Source organism: Pantherophis guttatus, chromosome 9, assembly GCF_059756535.1.
Source record: "Pantherophis guttatus breed Tessera chromosome 9, ASM5975653v1, whole genome shotgun sequence".
In the NCBI taxonomy this organism is placed as follows: Eukaryota; Metazoa; Chordata; class Lepidosauria; order Squamata; family Colubridae; genus Pantherophis; species Pantherophis guttatus.
Window position 1 is genome coordinate 24,060,001 of NC_142071.1, and position 21,534 is coordinate 24,081,534.

The 21,534-nt window shown below is 43.3% G+C and overlaps 1 protein-coding gene across 9 annotated transcripts in view; it reads left to right on the forward strand.

Moving 5' to 3' along the window:
- NTM (neurotrimin) overlaps positions 1 to 21,534 on the forward strand; it is a 1,048,866-nt gene that overhangs the window by 859,815 nt on the left and 167,517 nt on the right. The gene's annotated exons all lie outside the window — the stretch shown is intronic.

The window sequence follows — 21,534 nt, forward strand, 5'->3', positions numbered from 1 at the left end:
GAGAAGGCTCTCCCCCTGGGGGCCGCCAGTCGACATTGTTTGGCCGACGGCACCCGGAGGAGCTCCTCTCTATGGGAACGTACTGGCCTGTGGGAGGCTATTGGTGGTAGCAGGCGGTCCCGTAGATAACCAGGTCCTAAGCCATGGAGCGCTTTAAAGGTGATAACCAGAACCTTGAAGTGCACTCGGAAGACCACCGGGAGCCAGTGCAGCTCGCGCAGGAGAGGTGTTCCATGGGAATTCCACGTCGCTCCCATAACCACCCGCGCGGCCGCACTCTGCGCCAGTTGGAGGCTCCGAGTGCACCTCAAGGGGAGCCCCATGTAGAGAGCGTTACAATAGTCCAGACAATCTTAGAACTCCTTTTTTTTTTTTTTAATGGCTCCAGAGCAACCCAAAAATCAGAGCTCGGGGATAGCATCCCAGAGTCAGGGAGCCAAGAAGTAGCTATGCAAAACTAAAACTCTCACAGCTGTTTTAGATCTGGATTTTTTTACAATGGAGAAAAAAAGAGGGAGGCTGAAATTTCAGGTCCTGGCTCAATTGCATTATGCCGTGATGTTCCCATGGCTGTTATCCACCAATAGCACTAGCACTTAGACTTATATACCGCTTCACAGTGCTTTTACAGCCCTCTCTAAGCGGTTTACAGAGTCACCCAACAATCTGAGTCCTCATTTGACCCACCTCGGAAGGATGGAAGGCTGAGTCAACCTTGAGCCCATCAGGATTGAACTCCAGGGTGCGGGCAGGATTAGCTTGCAATACTGCATTCTAATCACTGTGCAACCACTATTCCCTAATAGCACTAACACTTAAGACTTATATACCGCTTCACAGTGGTTTTTAAAGCCCTCTCTAAGCTGTTTACAGAGTCAGCCTTTTGCCCCCAACAATCCGGGTCCTCATTTGACCCACCTCGGAAGGATGGAAGGCTGAGTCAACCTTGAGCCTGGTGAGATTCGAACTGCCAAATTCCAGGCAGCCGGCAGGCAGCAGAATTACCCTACAGTACCGCACTCTAACCACTGGGCCACCACAGCTCTAAACAATAAATGAACAGGCCTCTTGCTGTAAAATATATATATATATTCACTGCACTATTGTGAATCTAGCTATCCTTTGTCCTGTGAGCACCTTGCTTAGGCTCCCCCAATCTTTTCTTAGTTCCACCTTTTTTTTTCTCTTCTAGATAAGGGGTGAATTACCAAGGGTCTCACAGTTACATGCATTCCCCAACCTCCAATTTGTAGCCTTGGGTTACCTTGACTTCCTGAACATTAGCAGTGGAGGTTCCCATTATGGTGGCACATGCATGAACATCATAGTGCAACTCCACACAGAATTTAAACCCAGGATAGCAATAGCAATAGAAGGATGGAAGGCTGAGACAATCTTGAGCCCCATCAGGATCAAACTCTAGGCTGTGGACAGAGTTTGCCTGCAATACTGCATTCTAACACTGGGAGGGAGGGAGGGAGGGAGGGAGGAAGAAAGGAAGGAAGGAAGGAAGGAAGGAAGGAAGGAAGGGAGGGAGGGAGGGAGGGAGGGAGCGTTCTGCCCCAGCTACGGATCCCAAAGAACACAGCACACACAAACTCTGAACAAAACTTAAGTTTACTCAAATAACGCAGTTTTAGCAAATGTCGGCTGTTAATAAGTGTTCTTAACAGCCTGCCAGAATTCCATAGATATGATAGAGTCTTACTGGAGTTGGCAAAAAGCCCAGAATCAAGTTTGCAGAGAAATCCCAACGCGATGATTAGCGAACTAAAGTTGTTTCCTGCAGCTTGTTGCAAGCTGTGTTCTTTTTTAAATAGGCTAAGGGAGTGGCCAATTAGCCCCAAGCCTTACTCTCGAGGAGACCTCCTCCTGAGGAACCATTCCTGTCTTTTGACAGCTCGGAGAACCGCTAGCAAAAATCCCTGCCCCCCCCCCATTGCCCAGCTGAGCCGTGCAATCATCAGAGGCATTTTTTTTTTATTTTTAAAAGCATTTTTTCTACAACCTCTTTGGCTGAAGAGGTTATAGAAAAAATGTTTTTAAAAAGAAAAAAAAGCCTCTGCCGATCAGGCAAGTCAGCTGGGATCGTCAGAGGCTTTAAAAGCATTTTTTTACAACCTCTTCAGCTGAAGAGGTTGTAGAAAAAATGGTTTTAAAAGTTAAAAAAAAAAAAGTTGGCCACGCCCACTCAGTCATATTACCCACCCACCCCCACCAAGCCACGCCCACAGAACTGGTAGTAACAAATTTTACATTTCACCACTGGGTTTGAGGATGTAACAACAGAGTCAGGTAGTGCATTCCGGGCATTGGCCACTCTGTTGCTGAAGTCGTATTTTCCGCAATCGAGTTTGGAGCAGTTTACCTTAAGTTTGAATCTATTGTGTTTCTCGTATATTGTTGCGGTTGAAGCTGAAGTAGTCATTGACAAGTAGGACATTGTAGCAGATAATTTTTTTGGACTACGCTTAGGTCAGATCATAGGTGGCATAGTTCTATCTAGGTTGTCCAAGCCCAAAATTTCAAGCCTGGTGGCATAAGGGATTCTGTTGTGAACAGAGAAGTGGAGGACTCTTCTCGTGAAATATCTCTGGACTCGCTCAATTGTATTAATGTTTAATTAATGTATTAATGAATAGGTGTGGCAGACAACTATTCGTCTTTCTGCCGGACGGACTTGTTAGCCTGCAAGATAAACTTTTTGCCTGGGTTGCTGGCATTCCTAATAAAGGAATCTTTTGAGTTCACGTCAGAGGGCTTGTCGTGTTTGAGGACACCTTCCTCTTAAAGCAATCAAGAAAAAAAAAAAACAGAGCAAATTTTCTCCTCGGAGTATATACATCTCTTTGCTCATGAAACAACTAACGGATGTGTTAAAAAATAGAGCAAATTTTCTCCTCGGAGCATATACATCTCTTTACTCATGAAACAACTAACGGATGTGTTTCCAATCTTGGCATTTTCTGTTATCTTTCAAATTTATGGCGTCTGTTCCCATTCATGCATCAAAGCTGATCACATTAAAAAAAAATCAAAGCTATAATCATGGAAGCTGGAGAGTAGTAATTACTTACCCATCCTTTCTGAACCTCTGGTATTTAAAATCAATCCTGCCTCTCTGTTTGTTGTTTTAGTGTTTTATTATTTCGGCTTCTTCTCTTCGTGAATAATTGTGGAAGGAAGATATACGGTTTCCTCAAGAGAGCAACACGTTCTGTCAGTGGAAGGTACTTCAAGGTCTCGTTCTGTGAAGGAGGAGGGTAACTAGTTATCTAGACAGAAAGTTGCTGTCGCTTGACTTTGAAGGTAATTGGAATTGGGAGCATTCAGAATATTGTAATATCTAAGAAAGGTATGTTTGTTCGCGGCTTTCAAAGTCGTGTATATAAATTGTGGCCATCTCTGAAACAGACTGAAAACAACAATAACCGTGGAACCAAAAAAAAAAAAAATCATAACTATTTAATTTACTAAAATAACATTATTATTTTTTTGGTTTTGTTTTAATGGCAGAGTTCACAAATCTTCCAGGCATTTGCAAACTGTTGTCTCTGGTGCCGCCACAACTTATCTAATTGCGCTGTGTTCAATAACAGATGGATGAATAAATTTCAGGCTACAAAGACCGGAAAGACAGTTTTATTTATTGTTCTTTGTCTATGGAGAGAAATGTTGCCGAATGGAAGCAACTACCTGCATCATTAGAGATGCACTCTGAAAATGTCTAGTGAAAAACTGTCACGATCCTTTTCCTCCCAGACAAACTGTCTAAACTTTGCTGTCTCTTGATCCTCTGAAATGCAGCCCGTCCCTACTGGGAATCCAGACTACATTCCACCACACTAAACTAGTCTTTAGTACAGTCCCAGGATTTATGTTGTTGTTGTTAGTTGCGAAGTTGTGTCCGACCCATCGCGACCCCATGGACAACATTCCTCCAGGCCTTCCTGTCCTCTACCATCCCCTGGAGACCATTTAAGCTCACACCGACTGCTTCAGTGACTCCATCCAGGCACCTCATTCTCTGTCGTCCCCTTCTTCTTTTGCCCGCAATCTTTCCCAGCATTAGGCTCTTCTCCAGTGAGTCCTTCCTTCTCATTAGGTGGCCAAAGCATTTGAGTTTCCTCTTCAGGATCTGGCCTTCTAAAGAGCAGTCAGGGTTGATCTCCTCTAGGACTGACCGGTTGGATCGCCTTGCAGTCCAAGGGACTCACAGGAGTCTTCTCCAGCACCAGAGTTCAATGGCCTCCATTCTTTAGCGCTCAGCCTTCCTTATGGTTCAACTTTCACAGCCATACATTGCAACTGGGAAAACCATAGCCTTGACTATATGCACCTTTGTTGGCAGGGTGATGTCTCTGCTTTTTAGTATGCTGTCTAGATTTGCCATAGCTTTCCTCCCCAGGAGCAAACGTCTTTTAATTTCTTGGCTGTACTCCCCATCTGCGGTGATCTTGGAGCCCAGGAAAATAAAATCTGTCACTAGCTCCCTTTCTTCCCCATCTATTTGCCAGGAATTGAAAGGGCCGGATGCCATGATCTTTGTTTTCTTAATGTTGAGTTTCAAGCCAACTTTTGCACTCTCCTTCTTCACCTGCATCAAGAGGCTCTTTAGTTCCTCTTCGCTTTCTGCCATTAGAGTGGTAACATCACAGCCAAACTTTTTAACGTGAAATTTGCATCAGAAACACGTGTCAAATTGCGGATTGTTAGAGGGGGCGCAGTGGCCTAGGAGTTAAGATGCTAGGTTTGTCAACTGGAAGTTTCACAGTTTGAGACTCAAGCACTGTGTGATGGGGTGAGCTCCTGTCCTTGCTTCATCTCCTGCCAACCTAGCAGTTCCAAAGCATGCAAATGCAAGCAGAGAAATGGGTACCACTTTGGTGGGAAGATAACAGTATTCTGTGCACTTTGGTGTATAGCCATGCTGGCCACATGACCACAGAAGTGATATTTGGACAACATTGGCTCCCTCAGCTACGAAACTGAGATAAGCAACACCCCCAAGAGTCTGACATGACTAGACAGGGGAAAACTTTTCCTTTTACCTTTAATAAAGATTTAAGATAGTGTCCATGGCATCAGAACTCAAAGTGGGGAAAAGCATGCCCTTAAATATTCTGCAGAAGAATATAAAAATGAGCCTGCAGGAACCCTGTTCCGTTTCCAAAACAATACATAAACGTCATCCTCAAATTCATTGTAATAGCTGTGCTGCTTTATCTCTTTGCTTTGCAATATCTGGTAGTGATATTTACAAAGTGATATTTGTCTTTTCAGTGAAAGATGTAGGGGTGGGGGAACATAATTGTCTGATAATAATCTTTCTTGGTTCCGAAAATATACCTCACCATCTGTTGTGGATGAAATAACCGGCTGTTCCCTGCATGATTCCTCAGTGAAAATATATTTAAGGGGAGATGCTATTTTTCTCCCCCTTTTTCCACCCCATTCATGGGCACCATAAGCAGGGAAGGCACTATCTTTCCCCCCCCCCCTTGAATTTAAGGGGGTTGCGGAGTCACAAACACAACAGACGTTTTAGTGCTATCAAATGTACCTACTTTCCTTTAATAGCTGTCAAACAATAACAGAGCACACAACCACTTCATACTGCAGGGGATTAGGAGAAAATGATGTCTATTTCAGCCGGTGACCAGCGGGGGTGACACATTTTATTGTTATTTTTACACAGTTATTCACACAGATTTGTTATTGGTTGGTGGTTTGGCCTTCATCGTGAGGCTGGAATTTTGACACTCCTGAGCTTCCTTGAATGCTTGTCAGATGCGATAAATCAGGAAGCAAAGAGGTTCAAATGAATACAGATTTATTCAATGGTGGGTTGCTACCGGTTCTCCCCGGTTCTTGCGAACCGGTAGTGGAAATTTTGAGTAGTTCGGAGAACCGGTAAATACCACCTCTGCCTGGCCCCGCCCCCAATCTATTTCTCTGCCTCCCGAGTCCCAGCTGATTGGCTAGAAGGAAAAAAATCAGGGCTTACTTGACAAAGAAGAGAAAAAGAAAAAAACAAGACACCGTAGCTTTAAATTGAGAAGCAAAGAAGCCTCCCAACAGATCGGCTGGAACCAATCCACTCCTTGTTAAACCATTCGGTGGTGGTAGATTGGCAATTGAGGCCAAGCTGCCTGAAAGGGGTTTCCGATGCTCTCTGTAGTGGCAGAGCGGCAAAAAACTGTTTAAACTCTTGCCGCCGCACTTCAAAGGGCCGCCCTACAGCTGATCAGCGGTAAAAGGCAGTGTGGTGGTAGACCAGTGCACTCCAAAAACAAATGGGTAGACCGGTACAGCTCTGCAAGCAGTTAAAAGCCCGGTAGACCAGTACCTCTGCTAAATCCTAAAGAATTGTAACATGGCTATCAAACCACACCCACAAAATAAGCCACGCCCACCAGGGTGGATTTGATTTAAACCGAGTTGATTTAAATCACAATTTGAATCATGATTTAAATCACTAGTAAAAAGGCTTGATTTAAATCAACTCGATTTAAATCATAATTTTTAAAGAGCGACTGTTATCTCTGCTACTCCTTTGACCCACTGTTGACTCACCGATAGTCCCAGTGTTGCAGAATATACAGCCTCATGCTACATAACTAAGCTCCATTTCATGCTGAATAAACTAAATTATTTATGTATCTTAAATAGAAAACTATCTTACGATAGATTTTTACCCCAAAAGTTTTTTATTAAAATAAATTCGATAAAAATAAAAAAAAATCCGATTTAAATCAAAAAAATCTGATTTTTTTTTTAAATCATTGATTTTTATCCACCCTGACGCCCACAGAACCGGTAGTAAATAAATTTAGAACCCACCTCTGGATTTATTGTGCACTAATATTTTCTACAAGAATCTGAACTACTAACAGTCAAAGTCAATTGGCGGTAGATAAGAGTCAGCGGAATTCAAGGTGGGATGGATGTAGATCTCTTGTGGGCGCCAAGCAATAGCACTTAGACTTATATACTGCTCTACAGTGCTTTACAACACTGTCTAAGCCAAGGGTGTCAAACTCGATTTCATTGAGGGCCACATCCACGTTATGTTTGACCTCAGGGGGCCGGGCTAGGTGTGGCCAGGGTGGACATGGCCAATTCGGCATCACTCATGTTGGGGGTGCCTGTGGTGGACCAAATGCTCTGCCAGCGAAAACGGTCTCCTGAGCTTTGTTTTTGGCTGCAACAGCCTCCTGCAGTCCTCCCAAGCTCTGTTTTCGCTGGCAGAGGCATTGCAATCCGGTCCTTCGCTGTTTTCAGGGCGGCACTGCAGGCCAGATCTAAGGACCCCATGATCAGGATCTGGCCCCCAGGTCTTGAGTTTGACACCCCTGGTCTAAGCGGTTTATAATTTCACATATAGCCTCCCAAAATTTGGGTCCTCATTTTACCAACCTCAGAAGGATGGAAGGCGGAGTCAGCCTTGACAGGGGTGGGTTCTATTTACCTTTACTACCGGTTCGCAATGGGAGTGTGCGCGCAGAAGCTTCTGTGCATGCACAGATCGTCCATTATGACATCTGGGCAGGTGGGCGGAGCCTCCCACCACTTTTACTACCAGTTCTCAAGAACCGGACAGAACCGGGAGCAACCCACCACTGAACCTTGAGCCAGTCAGGTTCAACAGCGGGCAGAATTACCCTGCAATACTGCATTGTAACCCCTGCGACACCACGGCTCAAGACTAATGATATGCTTGACCCTTCCCTCGGGCTTAGCTTGGTCGTCTCTTACAATGCTCAGGAACAAGATGGGGAATTATAGGACTGCATAAGATGTTTGCATAATTTTTTTTTTCCTTGTGTTTTGGCTACCTAAATGGCTTTGTGGCATAAAGTCAAGGAAAGGGTCAGTATTGGTGAACACCGTTGCGGAAGATTCTTACAAAGTTATAACGAGATTCATTTAATTCAACTGCACAACAATGGCAATGGATTTTTTTTTCCCCCAAGATGTACAGTAGTAAACCTTCCTCCAGTCTTGCCTAGGATTGAATTAGGGATTTTCTACATGATGGTTATGTGCCTACTGCCACACTGTTCTCTGATATCGGTTGCTTTGTCCAACATCCTTACCCAACTATGTTGCAGGCTAGTAGCATATGAAGTGCTGTATTTGGTTAGTTTTAGCTGGCTTTTTGTTGTTGTTGCTGTTAATGGCTTAAAGTATTGTGTAAATCCAATCTATTTGAATAGTTTATGGTTCAGGTAATGTTCAATGGATTACTTTTTTTTTTAAAAAAAAGCCCATGTTAAATTGATTGTACAAACTCAGCCACTTGTGCAAAGAGCCAGAGCAATTTGAGATATTTCTATGCTTAACATCTACAACGAAAAATTATATACTCTGTGCCCATTTGTGTGTGGGTGGGTGTGTGAACAATTCAAGGGAAAGTAGACTGTTGCATTCTGAAGAGCAAAATTGTTTAGCTTATGGTCACATCCTTGAAATGAAGATATAGCAGTGATCTTAAGAGCTATACTCTTCCATAAAGCAGCGGTGTTACATAAACTCAGTTAGTTGCCACAGTCCGAAGTGAGCTTGTTAGAGGCAGAAGAATTAAAAGTGTCTTGCAGAAGTAGACCCAATCTACTTCTATCAGTTTCCCAGTGAGCAAATATTAGAGCATGAAGTGTGTGACATCTCAACTCATCCTTATCTCTTAGATTTACTATTTGTTAGCCTGTGAAGCTTTATCATTTATAACAGCCACTGATGTGACTAGATATTCATCAAAATGCCCTCTAGGGATCTGTCCATCCCCCTCCTCTACCTTTATACAGAAAACGAGGAAGAGTCCCCTTCTGAAATGCTTTCTCCATCCCCCACCCCTCTCTTGTATTCAGATTTTGTTTATTGTCTAAGTTCTTCCTCCTGTCTCCCAAGGTTATTCTCACAACCCATTACACATATTGATTTCACTAGGATCAAAGTGTTCAGCTATAGATTACTGATAAATAACAAGAAAGTAGAGCTGATGGTTGATCAATAGGTGAGCTGACCTCCGATAAGTGGAGATCACTTGAGTTTGTGTACAAGAACCTCAGAGAAAAAGTATGGTGATAGAGCGGAAGACAAGGACAAAACTCTATATATTTCTTAAAGGTAAAGGTTCCCCTCGCACATATGTGCTAGTCGTTCCCGACTCTAGAGGGCGGTGCTCATCTCCGTTTCAAAGCCGAAGAGCCAGCGCTGTCAGAAGACATCTCTGTGGTCATGTGACCTATATGACTACATGCCAAAGGCGCATGGAACCCTGTTCCCTTCCCACCAAAGGTGGTCCCTATTTTTCTACTTGCATTTTTATGTGCTTTCGAACTGCTCGGTTGGCAGAAGCTGGGACAAGTAACAGGAGCTCACCCCGTTATGCATCACTAGGGATTCAAACCGCTGAACTGCTGACCTTTCGATCGACAAGCTCAGCATCTTAGCCACTGAGCCACCGCATCCCTTTTATATTCCTTAGAAAAGCACAAACTCCTTCAGATGAAAAAAACAAAACAAACAATTTACCAATGGACAATTCCTTCATTAAGGGCTAATCAAAACGCCAACACAGCATGTTCAGCTTCTCCAGGCATTTATTCAAGCTAAATAGTATGCAATTCTGGGCATGGAGAAGAAGCAAAGTACCCCAAAATTAGCTTACTGTAGTAATTGCTACTTCAGTTTAAAATCTGATTCAAGGTGGAGCACTTGGGAGTCCTGACATACAACAGTTCCTTGCCTTATTTTATTTTTAAGTGTCCATAAAGCCCATGTATATTCTCAAGTCAAGTCAATATTTATTACAGTCAAAGACCAGAACAAATTAAAAACTCTCAAGAAATATCCAGGAATATTAAAGATTTGACTTGATTATGTACTCATGGATAACCTATCCCTGGATAAACTGACCCATGAATTTTTAACAAAACTACCATGAAAAAGTGGGATGTGGTGGCTCAGTGGCTAAGATACTGAGCTTGTCGATCAAAAGGTCGGCAGTTCAGCAGTTCAAATCCCTAGTGCTGTGTAACAGGGTGAGCTCCCGTTCCTTGTCCCAGCTTCTGCCAACCTAGCAGTTCGAAAGCAGGTAAAAAATGCAAGTAGAAAAATAGGGACCACCTTTGGTGGGAAGGTAACAGCGTTCCGTGCGCCTTTGGCGTTGAATCATGCCGGCCACATGACCACAGAGATGTCTTTGGACAGCGCTGGCTCTTCGGCTTTGAAACGGAGATGAGCACCGCCCCCTAGAGTCGGGAACAACTAGCACATATGTGTGAGGAGAACCTTAGCATGAAAAAATGTATTGTTGACTACTCACAGATAAGCCAATTGTGAAAATTAAAACATACCAAAAAAATTCAGGGCTTGTCTATTTGTAGGTATATTTCACAATCGTTTGGTTAAAAACTTAGGGGTTCTCTTACCCACAGATGGGCTTCTATCCGAGCATATACGGTATATATTTAAAAGTTTTGCAAAGTCGGCCTTTCTCTCAGATGGATGTATTCGAAAATAAGAAACGGAAGAGGCCAAATGAGATTTGTATTTGTCCTGTGCTGCAAAATATTCTCATCTTGTAGAAGAGATTAAGAAAAGTCCACCTTATCTCAGGGCTGATGAAAATGGACTTTGTGAAGAACCCCTGCGCTTAATCTCACTTAGACACGAGCATTTGCATGATAGAAAAACGATGGAATCCGAGTTCAAGATGCAAGGAAGAAAAGGGTTTTTCTTTTTCTTTCTTTTTCTTTTTTTTTTAAAAAAGCAGAAGTAGTAGAAGAATTTGAGAGATATTTGGCTTTTCGGCTTCTTATCAGCTTCTTGAGGCTATCTGGTCCTTTCTTTTGTGCTGAAGCAACTAATCACTCCTCGCCACTTTTGTCTGGTCCAAATGAGATTTCCCATTCCTTCTGTGCCCCAGTTAATCTCTTAAATCCTGGCCATTGTTTGATAGTTAATTACCTGTCTGCTCCCATAACACAACTCTTGTGGCTCAGGTAAAGAGAAGGAAACTCTGAAATCCTACACACTTGCTGAAAACTAAAACATATGGAGAACAGTTACATGAACTGGGCATGGCTAGTCTAGTGAAGAGAAGGACCAGGGGAGACAGGATAGCAGTCTTCCAATATTTGAGAGGCTGACACAGAGAGGAAGGGGTCAATCTGTTTTCCAAAACACCCGAAGGCCAGACAAGGAACAATGGATGGAAACTAACTAAGGAGAGATTCAATCTAGAAATGAGGAGGAACTTTCTGACAGTGAGAACAATCAACCAATGGAACAACTTGCCTTTGGAAGTTTTGGGAGCTTCATCACTTGAGACTTTCAAGAAAAGATTGGACAGCCATTTGTCAGAAATGGTAAAGGGTCTCCTGCTTGAGTGGGGAAGTTGGATTAGATGACCTATAAGATCCCTTCCAACTCAATCTGTTAAAACTAGGAAGTTCCCAGAGAAATTGGGGGAGAAAGGTTTAATTTGAGGTGTTTGTTGATGTTCTAGAGAAGAGAAATTTCTCCAAAGCTTTTCCTAGTTAGATGTGTTCTGCCTAGATCAAGATAGTAGATCTTTGTTGTTGATGTTCCTGTGAGCCCCTTCCTCTTCTGATTTCCTCTTTGAACTTGAGCATCCAAAAGTCCCTTAACAAATCTTTCACTTAGCAACATAAATTTTGGCCTCCGTCGTGGTTGTAACTCAAGGACTATTGTGTTGGGTACTCCAGCCGTAGAGGGGAGAGAATCTGACGGCGTTGAATTCATCCATCCACTTTGAGAAATAAAGCAGCCCCAGCCCTTGACAACCTCATCAACCGTTGTCCCAGCAACGTGACAATCCTGCCTCCGTAAATCTAACGCAGGAAATGATTTCTTGAAATACGAAGCTGGGCTGCAATATTGTTCGAGCAGGAAAAAGAACTCCTTCAATAAACAAAGAAAGAAAGAAAAGACGGGTAAATTTCCTCTTTGCCCTTGCAGTCCATCCTTTGTCAGAGGAAACAGACCTGAGGGACGCAAGAGAGACTTCCCGAGTTGTGGCTAGTTTGTTAGGTTGTCTGTTTTTATCAGATGCACTCGGCGGCTGCCTCCAGAGGGCGGAGTTGTCATTGCTAATCTGTCACCTGCATCTGGCGGGAAAGTCCGAGGCAAATGCCTTTTCTTCGATAACTGGTAGGACATCAGCAACAATAGATTCGGTTTAACGACCGAAGTTTAAAGTTGCAAGGACATTCTGCCAATCAAAGCACACAAGAATGGACTATTTAGATGGGGTGAGTTTAGATTAGGTAAGAAAAACCAAAAGCACACATATAAACTGGGGGAAACCAGGCTTAATAACAGTGACTGTGAGAGGGATCTTGGAGTCTTAGTGGACAACCAGTTAAGTAGGAGCCAGCAGTGTGCAGGGACAGCCAAAAAAAGCCAATGCAATTCTAAATTGCAGAGCCTTGATAGTACAGTGGTCTACGCACCCTGTTATTAACACAGCTGCCTGCAATTTACTGCTGGTTCGAATCTCTCCAAGGCTCAAGGTTGACTCAGCCTTCCATCCTTTCTAAGGTAGGTGAAATGAGGACTCAGATTGTGGGGGCAATAAGCTGACTTTGTATAAATATACAAAAGGATGAAGGCTGTTGCTTAACACATTGTAAGCCGCCCTGAGTCTCTGGAGAAGGGCGGCATATAAATCAAATTTTTAAAAAAATTGCATTAACAGAGGGATACAATCAAAATCCAGTGAGGTAATACCACTCTATAAAGCCTTAGTAAGACCACACCTAGAGTACTGCATGCAGTTTTGGTCACCACACTATAAAAAAGATGTTGAGACTCTAGAAAAAGTGCAGAGAAGAGCAACCAAGATGATTAGGGGCCTGGAGGCTAAAACATATGAAGAATGGTTACAGGAACTGGGCATGGCTAGTTAATGAAGAGAAGGACCAGGGGAGACATGAGAGCAGTCTTCCAATATTTGAGGGGCTGCCCCAGAAAGGAGGGGGTCAAGCTCTTTTCCAAAGCACCTGAAGGCCAGACAAGGAAGAATGGATGGAAACTAACCAAGGAGAGATTCAACCTAGAAATGAGGAGGAACTTTTTTGACAGTGAGAACAATCAACCAATGGAACAGAAGATGCCTTCAGAAGTTGTGGGAGTTTCATCACTTGAGACTTTCAAGAAAAGATTGGACTGCCATTTGTCAGAAATGGTGTAGCGTCTCCTGCTTGAGTGAGGGGTTGGACTAGATGACCTATAAGGTCCCTTCCAACTCTGTGTTATCTGTTAGACTTTCCAATACCAGAGAGTTGGTGGTGTAACAAACTTTTAAAATCACCCCTTTTGGGAAAATATGAGCCAGAGTGAAGTATCTGCGGCAGCTGAAAGTTCTTCGATCAGTGTATCTCAACTTTGGCAACTTTAAGATGTGCAGACTCCCAGAATTCCCCAGCTAGCATGCTTTAAGATGTATGGATTTCAACTTCTAGAATTCCCTAGTCAACATGCATCAAGGGATGTGGACTTCAACTCCCAAAATCCCCCAGCTCGCATGCTGTCATGGGCGTGCACTCCAGAATTCCCCAGCTAGCACACTTGAAGATGTGTGGACTTCAATTCCCAGAATTCCTTAGCCAGCATGTTTTAAGGGATTTGGACTTGAACTCCCAAAATTCGCTGCTAGTATATTTTAAGTTGTACCGTATGGATTCCAAATTCCCTAACCAGCAAAGCTGGCTGGAAAAGTCTGGAAGTTGAAGTCCACTCATCTTAAACTTGCCAAGTTGAGAAGCACTGTCCCTAAATGGCATGGCTTTTTTTTTTTTTTTTAAGATGGTAATCTAGGGTTCCACATTTGTCCAAGCAATAAAATGGCTTAGTCTTTTCCTCCCCCTAGCAAAATCGGAATTAGATATGCTGGAATGGATAAATTGACTTCTTTGATTAGAGAAGAGACATGATCTACGGTTTTTTTTGGCGACTGCGAGCGTCTTATGGACTGTAAAAATGAACTTCTGATTTATGCTTTTGATGATTAGGTAGGAGAGATTATAGAAAGAAGAGTAATTCGATGTAATTTTAGAGAGAGAGGTTAAAATATATTAGCATTTATAACTGCAGTGAAAAATATGTGAAGCCACTTTTTTATACTTTTTCCTTTATTTCTTTTCTATCAACTCTATTTCTTTTCCTGACCTTTTGATTTCTCTTCTCTTCTCTTCTCTTCTCTTCTCTTCTCTTCTCTTCTCTTCTCTTCTCTTCTCTTCTCTTCCTTCCTTCCTTATCAACTCTATTTCTTTTGGTTTCTCTTCCCTTCCTTCCTTCCCTTCCTTCCTTCCTTCTTCTTTCTTTCCTTCTTTTTTTCTTTCTTTCTTTCTTTCTTTCTTTCTTTCTTTCTTTCTTTCTTTCTTTTCTATCAACTATTTTTTCTGACCTTTTGGTTTCTCTTTTCTTTCTTTCTTTCTTTCTTTCTTTCTTTCTTTCTTTCTTTCTTTCTTTCTTTCTTTCTTTCTTTCTTTCTTTCTCTTCCTTCTTTCCCTCTCTCTCTTTCTTTCTCTTTCTTCCTTCCTTCCCTTCCTTCCTTCCTTCTTTCCTTCCTTCCTTCCTTCCTTTATTTATATTATTTTGAATTCATGTTTATTTTTCTGTTTAAAAGTTTCAATAAAAGGTATATAGGAAATAAGATATACAAAATAAGGAAAGGAAGCTAATTTATTGAACCATGCGTGAAACAGTAGGATCTGGCTTACACAGACTGATTTATGGGAAGAGACATGTCTCTTGCTCAATACAGTGAGTCAAGCCAAGTACAGGCAGTTCTTGACTTATGACCACAACTGAGCCCAAAATTTATGCTGCTGAGACATTTGTTAAGCGAGTTTTGCCTCATTTTATGACCTTTCTTGCCACTGTTGTTAAGTGAATCACTGCAGTTGTTACGGTGGTAGCATAGTCGTTAAGTGAAGCTGGCTTCCCCATTGACTTTTGTTGTCAAAAAGTCGCAAAAGTTGATCCCAGGACATGGCAACCGTCATAAATATGAACCAACTGGAGCGAGGGGGCGCTCCCATGTGACACCTCTCCTGCATGAGCTGCACTGGCTCCCAGTGGTCTTCCGGGTGCGCTTCAAGGTGTTGGTCACCACCTTTAAAGCGCTCCATGGCATGGGACCTGGGTATTTGCAGGATCGCCTTCTGCCGCCGATAGCTTCCCACCGACCAGTACGCTCCCACAGAGAGAGACTCCTCAGGGTGCCGTCAGCCAGGCGACCCCCAGGGGGAGGGCCTTCTCTGTGGCAGCTCCTGCCCTCTGGAACGATTTGCCCCCGGAGATAAGAATGATATCAGATCTCTGGGTCTTTCGCCGTGCCCTGAAAACTTTTCTTTTCCATCAAGCAGGCTGGCGTGAAACACCCCCCCTTTTTTTAGTCTTTTTTAGTTTTTTAGCTTTTTAATTTGTCAATGGGTTTTAATTCGAATTGTTTTAAATTTGGGCCAAAGTATGTAATTCTTTTAATAATTTTAAATTTTGTATTGGTATGTGTTTTAGTTCTGGCTGTGCACCGCCCTGAGTCCACTAGGAGAAGGGCGGGATACAAATTGAATAAAATAAAATAATAAACAAATAAATAATAACTGCAAAGCATCAAAATTTTGGTCACATGACCAAGGGGGGGGTGCTGAAACGGTCGTAAGTGTGAAAAACAGTCATAAGTCACTTGTTTTCAGTGCCATTGTAACTTTGAGCTTTCACTAAATGAAGTCGAGGGCTACCTGTATCTACTTGGGGACTTTTCAATTCTGGCTCTCAACTTTCTACCATCCTCATTTCTTTGTTATAGATTTGCAGTGTTTCCTCTAGATCAGTGATGGTGAACCTATGGCACACATGCCACAGGTGGCGCACAGTGCCCTCTCTGCGGGCATTTGAGCCATCGCCCCAGGTTAGCTCCTCTATGCATGCGTGTGTGCTTCCCACCGGCCAGCTGATCGTTGGGTCTGCTACGCATGTGTGGGGGGCCAGAACCCTTGCAGGGGGATACGTGCACGTGCAGGGGGGCGGGGCGCATGCGCAGGGGCACGCTCGCATTGCATTTCGGGAGTTCGGGCTTTGGGCACTGAGTGCGCTTTGGGCACTCAGTCTGGAAATGTTAGCCATCGCTGCTCTAGATGATGTTAACCTTGTAGTTCACACCATCTTCTTTTTCCTTCCAATCACATTTCATGCTTGGGTCACTCCAAATGTACAAGTTAGAAAAGGCCCGATTAAATCAGTTCAGGTTGCTGCTGACTTCTCATCTTGCAAATCACAGTGTCTTTATATACTACATGTTTGGAAATGAGTATTACCTACCTTGTTGGGTTGGCAATATAGAAACCATCAATGTAGCTTTAAGACTGCTGTATTGCATCATACTGTGTCCTGATTGGTTAGTCTGTAGCCAATCTCCTTAAGAGGGAGCTAGAAACATGGTTTGTTTTTCTTTGCTGTTCTTGCTCTCTGATATCTCTGTATGCTACTGTTTGCAAATCCAGAAGAACTGTTTATTGTGAATGACTACGACAACTGGTAAGAAGACTTTGTTATTGGATTATCCCTGGACTGTCGTTTTGCTATCTTCTGCTTTATATGTGTATGACCCGGACTGTTTATTGGACTGTGCCTTAGTATTTCCTGAAAGTAAACACAACTCAGTGTATCTGTGTGTTAACTGTGTTTTATTCATACCTACTCTCAATCGCTTTCATGTGCACACCCTTGCTATTCAAGGGTTACTCTGTGAATTCCTTAACACTACATACATATTCACTTTTCAGTTGTAAACAATGTCACAAACTTTTAAAAAGGACAGTGTGGTCCTCTCAGCAGGGCTGTTTTCTTGCAGACCTTTCATTACCCAACTAGGTAACCTCATCAGTGCCAGAAAGTAGTAGGGTTTGGTCTCTGTATATATATATATATATGGTAATTTTTGGATTAGGGTATCATTTCTTGTTTGATTATTGTCCACAGTACTGCATCCAGTTTTGTTCACCACACTAGAAAAAACATATTGGGACTCTAAAAAGAGTGCAGAGAAGAGCAACCAGGATGATTAGGAGACTGGAGACTAAAACATATGAAGAATGGTTGCAGGAACTGGGCCTGGCTAGTCTAGTGAAGAGAAGGACTAGGGGAGACACGATAGCTGTCCTCCAATATTTGAGGGGCTGCCACAAAGAGGAAGGGGTCAAGCTATTTTCTAAAGCACCTGAAGGCAAGACAAGGAATAATGGATGGAAACTGAACAAGGAGAGATTCAACTTAGAAATGAGGAGGAACTTTCTGACAGTGAGAACAATCAACCAATGGAACAGAAGTTGCCTTCAGAAGTTGTGGGAGCTTCATCACTTGAGACTTTCAAGAAGAGATTGGACTGTCATTCTTCAGAAATGGTGTAGGATCTCCTACTTGGGCGGGGGGTTGGACGAGATGACCTACAAGGTCCCTTCCAACTCTGTTAATCTGTTAATCTGTTTATCTCTATGTGCCTGTCGATGGCTGATTTGTTTCAGTGCTTCCAAGAATTCTCTAGGCTTTTTGGACTTAGTTTGTGGTCTAGGATTCTCACAACTTTGAGTCTTATTGCATCTTCTGCAATAAGTCCAAACACAACATATTGTGACATTTCTGATGGAATAAATTTCTATTCCATTAACTAACCAGTGTCCCTTACTGTCCATGATTTATACAGCAGATGTCGAAGCTTCGTGATTCTTTTTTCTTTAACGTAAGAAGAAGACTTCATACTAATTTGGGATGAGTGAGACACATTTTTAATGTGTGCCACATCTTCATGACGGTCTGATCATGTTGCCAATTTAGCCTCAGAGTTACATGTTTGAAAACAGAGCCCCAGCTTCAGCTACTGTTCGACGTTTTATTTTTTTTTAACCGTCATTTGCTTTATTAAATATTGATTTTCTGCTGCATTATTAAACTTTTTAAGTCTTGAATAAATTCTTTTATTTTAAACTTGCTTCTCTTGCGCCATTCTTCTTGCCCTTCCTGATCTTTAAATGTATTTTTCCCCCTTTTTCTTCTTCTTTTTTTTTCCTTCAAGGACAAGTTTTAATTGTGAGAAAGGAAGATTGCCTCGTAAAGATTTCCATTCGTCGGAGAATACATTATTGATAATGATGATAGAATGGTAAATCCTCTGAAATACTGACATACTTGCCCTTTTTTAAAAACCAACATCCTAGTTGGATATTTAATTCGATAACTACTACAGACCGTAAATGAAACTTGAAATGCACTTCACAGGGGGAAAAAAAACCTGGAATTAGGCCCAACTCTGAAGAGACTGTACAGGGAGTCTTTGACTTATAACCAACCAAGTTGGGACTAGAATTTCCTTTGCTAAGTAGGGAATTTGTTCAGTGAGTTCCACCCAATTTTACAACTTCTTTTGCTGTACTTAAGTGAGTCACTACAAGTGACTTAGGTAATTGTTAAATTAATCTGACTTTCCCTTGGTAAGACCACACTTGGAATACTGCATTCAGTTTTGGTCGCCATGATGTAAAAAAAAAAATTGAGTAGTGGTGAAATCCAAATTTTTTTACTACCAGTTCTCTGGGCATCGCTTGGTGGGCGTGGTGTGGCTTGGTGGGCATGGCATGGTAGGCGTGGAAGGGGAAGGATACTGCAAAATCTCCATTCCCACCCCACTCCATGGGAAGGATACTGCAAAATCCCCATTCCCTCCCCATTTCTGGGGGAAGGATATTGCAAAATTTCCATTCCCACCCCACTCTGGGGCCAGCCAGATGTGGTATTTGCTGGTTCTCCGAACTACTCAAAATTTCCGCTACCGGTTCTCCAGAATCTGCTGGATTTCACCCCTGATTTTGAGACTCTAGAAAGAATGCAGAGAAGAGCAACAAAGATGATTAGGGAACTGGAGGATAAAACATATGAAGAACGGTTGCAGGAACTGGGTATGTCTAATCTGATGAAAAGAAGGACCAGGGAAGACATGATAGCAGTCTTCCAATATCTCAGGGGCTGCCATAAAAGAAGAGGGAGTCAAGCTATCCTCCAAAGCACCTGAGGGCAGGACAAGAAGCAACGGGTGGAAACTAATCAAGGAGAGAAGCAACTTAGAACTAAGGAGAAATTTCCTGACAGTGAGAACAATTAATTAGTGGAACGACTTGCCTACAGAAGTTGTGAATTCTCCAACACTGGAAGCTTTTAAGAAGAGATTGGACAACCATTTGTCTGAAGTGGTGTAGGGTTTCCTGCCTAAGCAGGGGGTTGGACTAGAAGACCTCCGAGGTTCCTTCCAACTCTGTTATTCTAAATTCCCTGTTGACCTTGCTTGTCAGAAACTGGCTGGGAAAATTACAAATGGCGTTCAGATGACCCTGGAAGCCGTAACTGTCATTAACGCCTGCCAGTTGCCAAGCGCCTGAATTTTGATCACATGACTGTGGGGATGCTGTGACCATTGTAAGTGCAAAGCCCACAGGTAGTCCTTGACTTATGACCACCATTGACCCCCCCAAAAAAAATTCAGTTGCTAAGTGAGACATTTGTTACCTGAGTTTTACCCCATTTGACGACCGTTATTGACACAGTTATTGAGGGAATCACTGCGGTTAAGGTGGTTGCATGAATCTGGCTTCTCCCATTGATTTTCCTGGTCAGAGGGTCACAAAACGAGATCCTATGACCTCAGGACACTGCCACCATCATAAACAGGAGTCAGTGGCCAAGTATCTGAATTTTGGTCATGTGACCATGAGGATGCGGCAATGGTTGTGTAAGTGTGCAAAACGGTCTTAAGTCACTTTTTTCAGTGCTGTTGTAACATCGAACGGGCACTCAACGAAGTGTTGAAAGTCAAGGAGAGCCTGTAGTTATAAGTCTTCTTTTTTTCCCAGTGATATTGTTAACTTCAAATGGTTGTTAAACGAATGCCAGGGGTGGGTTCTATTTTTTTTTACTACTGGTTCTGTGGGTGTGGCTTATTTTGTGGGCGTGGTTTGATGGTCATGTGACAATTCTTTAGGATTTAGCAGAGGTACCGGTCTACCAGGCTTTTAACAGCTTGCAGAGCTGTACCAGTCTCCCCATTTGTTTTTGGAGGCTCCGGTCTCCCCATTTGTTTTTGGAGGCTCCAGTCTACCCATTTGTTTTTGGAGGCTCCAGTCTACCCATTTGTTTTTGGAGGCTCCGGTCTCCCCATTTGTTTTTGGAGGCTCCAGTCTACCCATTTGTTTTTGGAGGCTCCGGTCTACCCATTTGTTTTTGGAGGCTCCAGTCTACCCATTTGTTTTTGGAGGCTCCGGTCTCCCCATTTGTTTTTGGAGGCTCCAGTCTACCCATTTGTTTTTGGAGGCTCCAGTCTACCCATTTGTTTTTGGAGGCTCCAGTCTACCCATTTGTTTTTGGAGGCTCCGGTCTCCCCATTTGTTTTTGGAGGCTCCGGTCTCCCCGTTTGTTTTTGGAGGCTCCGGTCTACCCATTTGTTTTTGGAGGCTCCAGTCTACCCATTTGTTTTTGGAGGCTCCGGTCTACCCATTTGTTTTTGGAGGCTCCGGTCTACCCATTTGTTTTTGGAGGCTCCGGTCTACCCATTTGTTTTTGGAGGCTCCGGTCTGCCCATTTGTTTTTGGAGGCTCCAGTCTGCCCATTTGTTTTTGGAGGCTCCAGTCTACCCATTTGTTTTTGGAGGCTCCAGTCTACCCATTTGTTTTTGGAGGCTCCAGTCTACCCATTTGTTTTTGGAGGCTCCAGTCTACCCATTTGTTTTTGGAGGCTCCGATCTACCCATTTGTTTTTTGAACACACTGGTCTACCACCACACTGCCTTTTAACACTGATCAGCTGTAGGGCGGCCCTTTGAAGCCCTGCGGCAAGAGTTTAAACAGTTTTTTTCCTTCTAGCTGATCAGCTGGGACTCGGGAGGCAGCAATAGATTGGGGGTGGGGCCAAATAAAAGATAAGAATAATGTGGGTGGGGCAGGAGGGCCCAGCTCCCGAAGAAAGAGAACCGGTTCGGTGACGTCATATCGTCACCGCTACTGACTTGGCCGAACCGGGCCGAACCGGGAGGAACCCATCACTGGCTGGAAGTCGAGGGCTACCTGTAAATCCATCTGAAGGAAATGAGCAGTTGCAAGCCCATATTGTCACCGCTACTGACTCGGTCGAACCGGGAGGAACCTACCACTGGCTGGAAGTCGAGGGCTACCTGTAAATCCATCTGAGGGAAACGAGCAGTTGCAAGCCCATATCATCACCGCTACTGACTCAGCCGAACCGGGCCGAACCGGGAGGAACCCACCACTGGCTGGAAGTCGAGGGCTACCTGTAAATCCATCTGAGGGAAACAAGCAGTTACAAGCCCATATCATCAGCGCTACTGACTCGGCCGAACCGGGAGGAACCTACCACTGGCTGGAAGTCGAGGGCTACCTGTAAATCCATCTGAAGGAAACGAGCAGTTGCAAGCCCATATTGTCACCGCTACTGACTCGG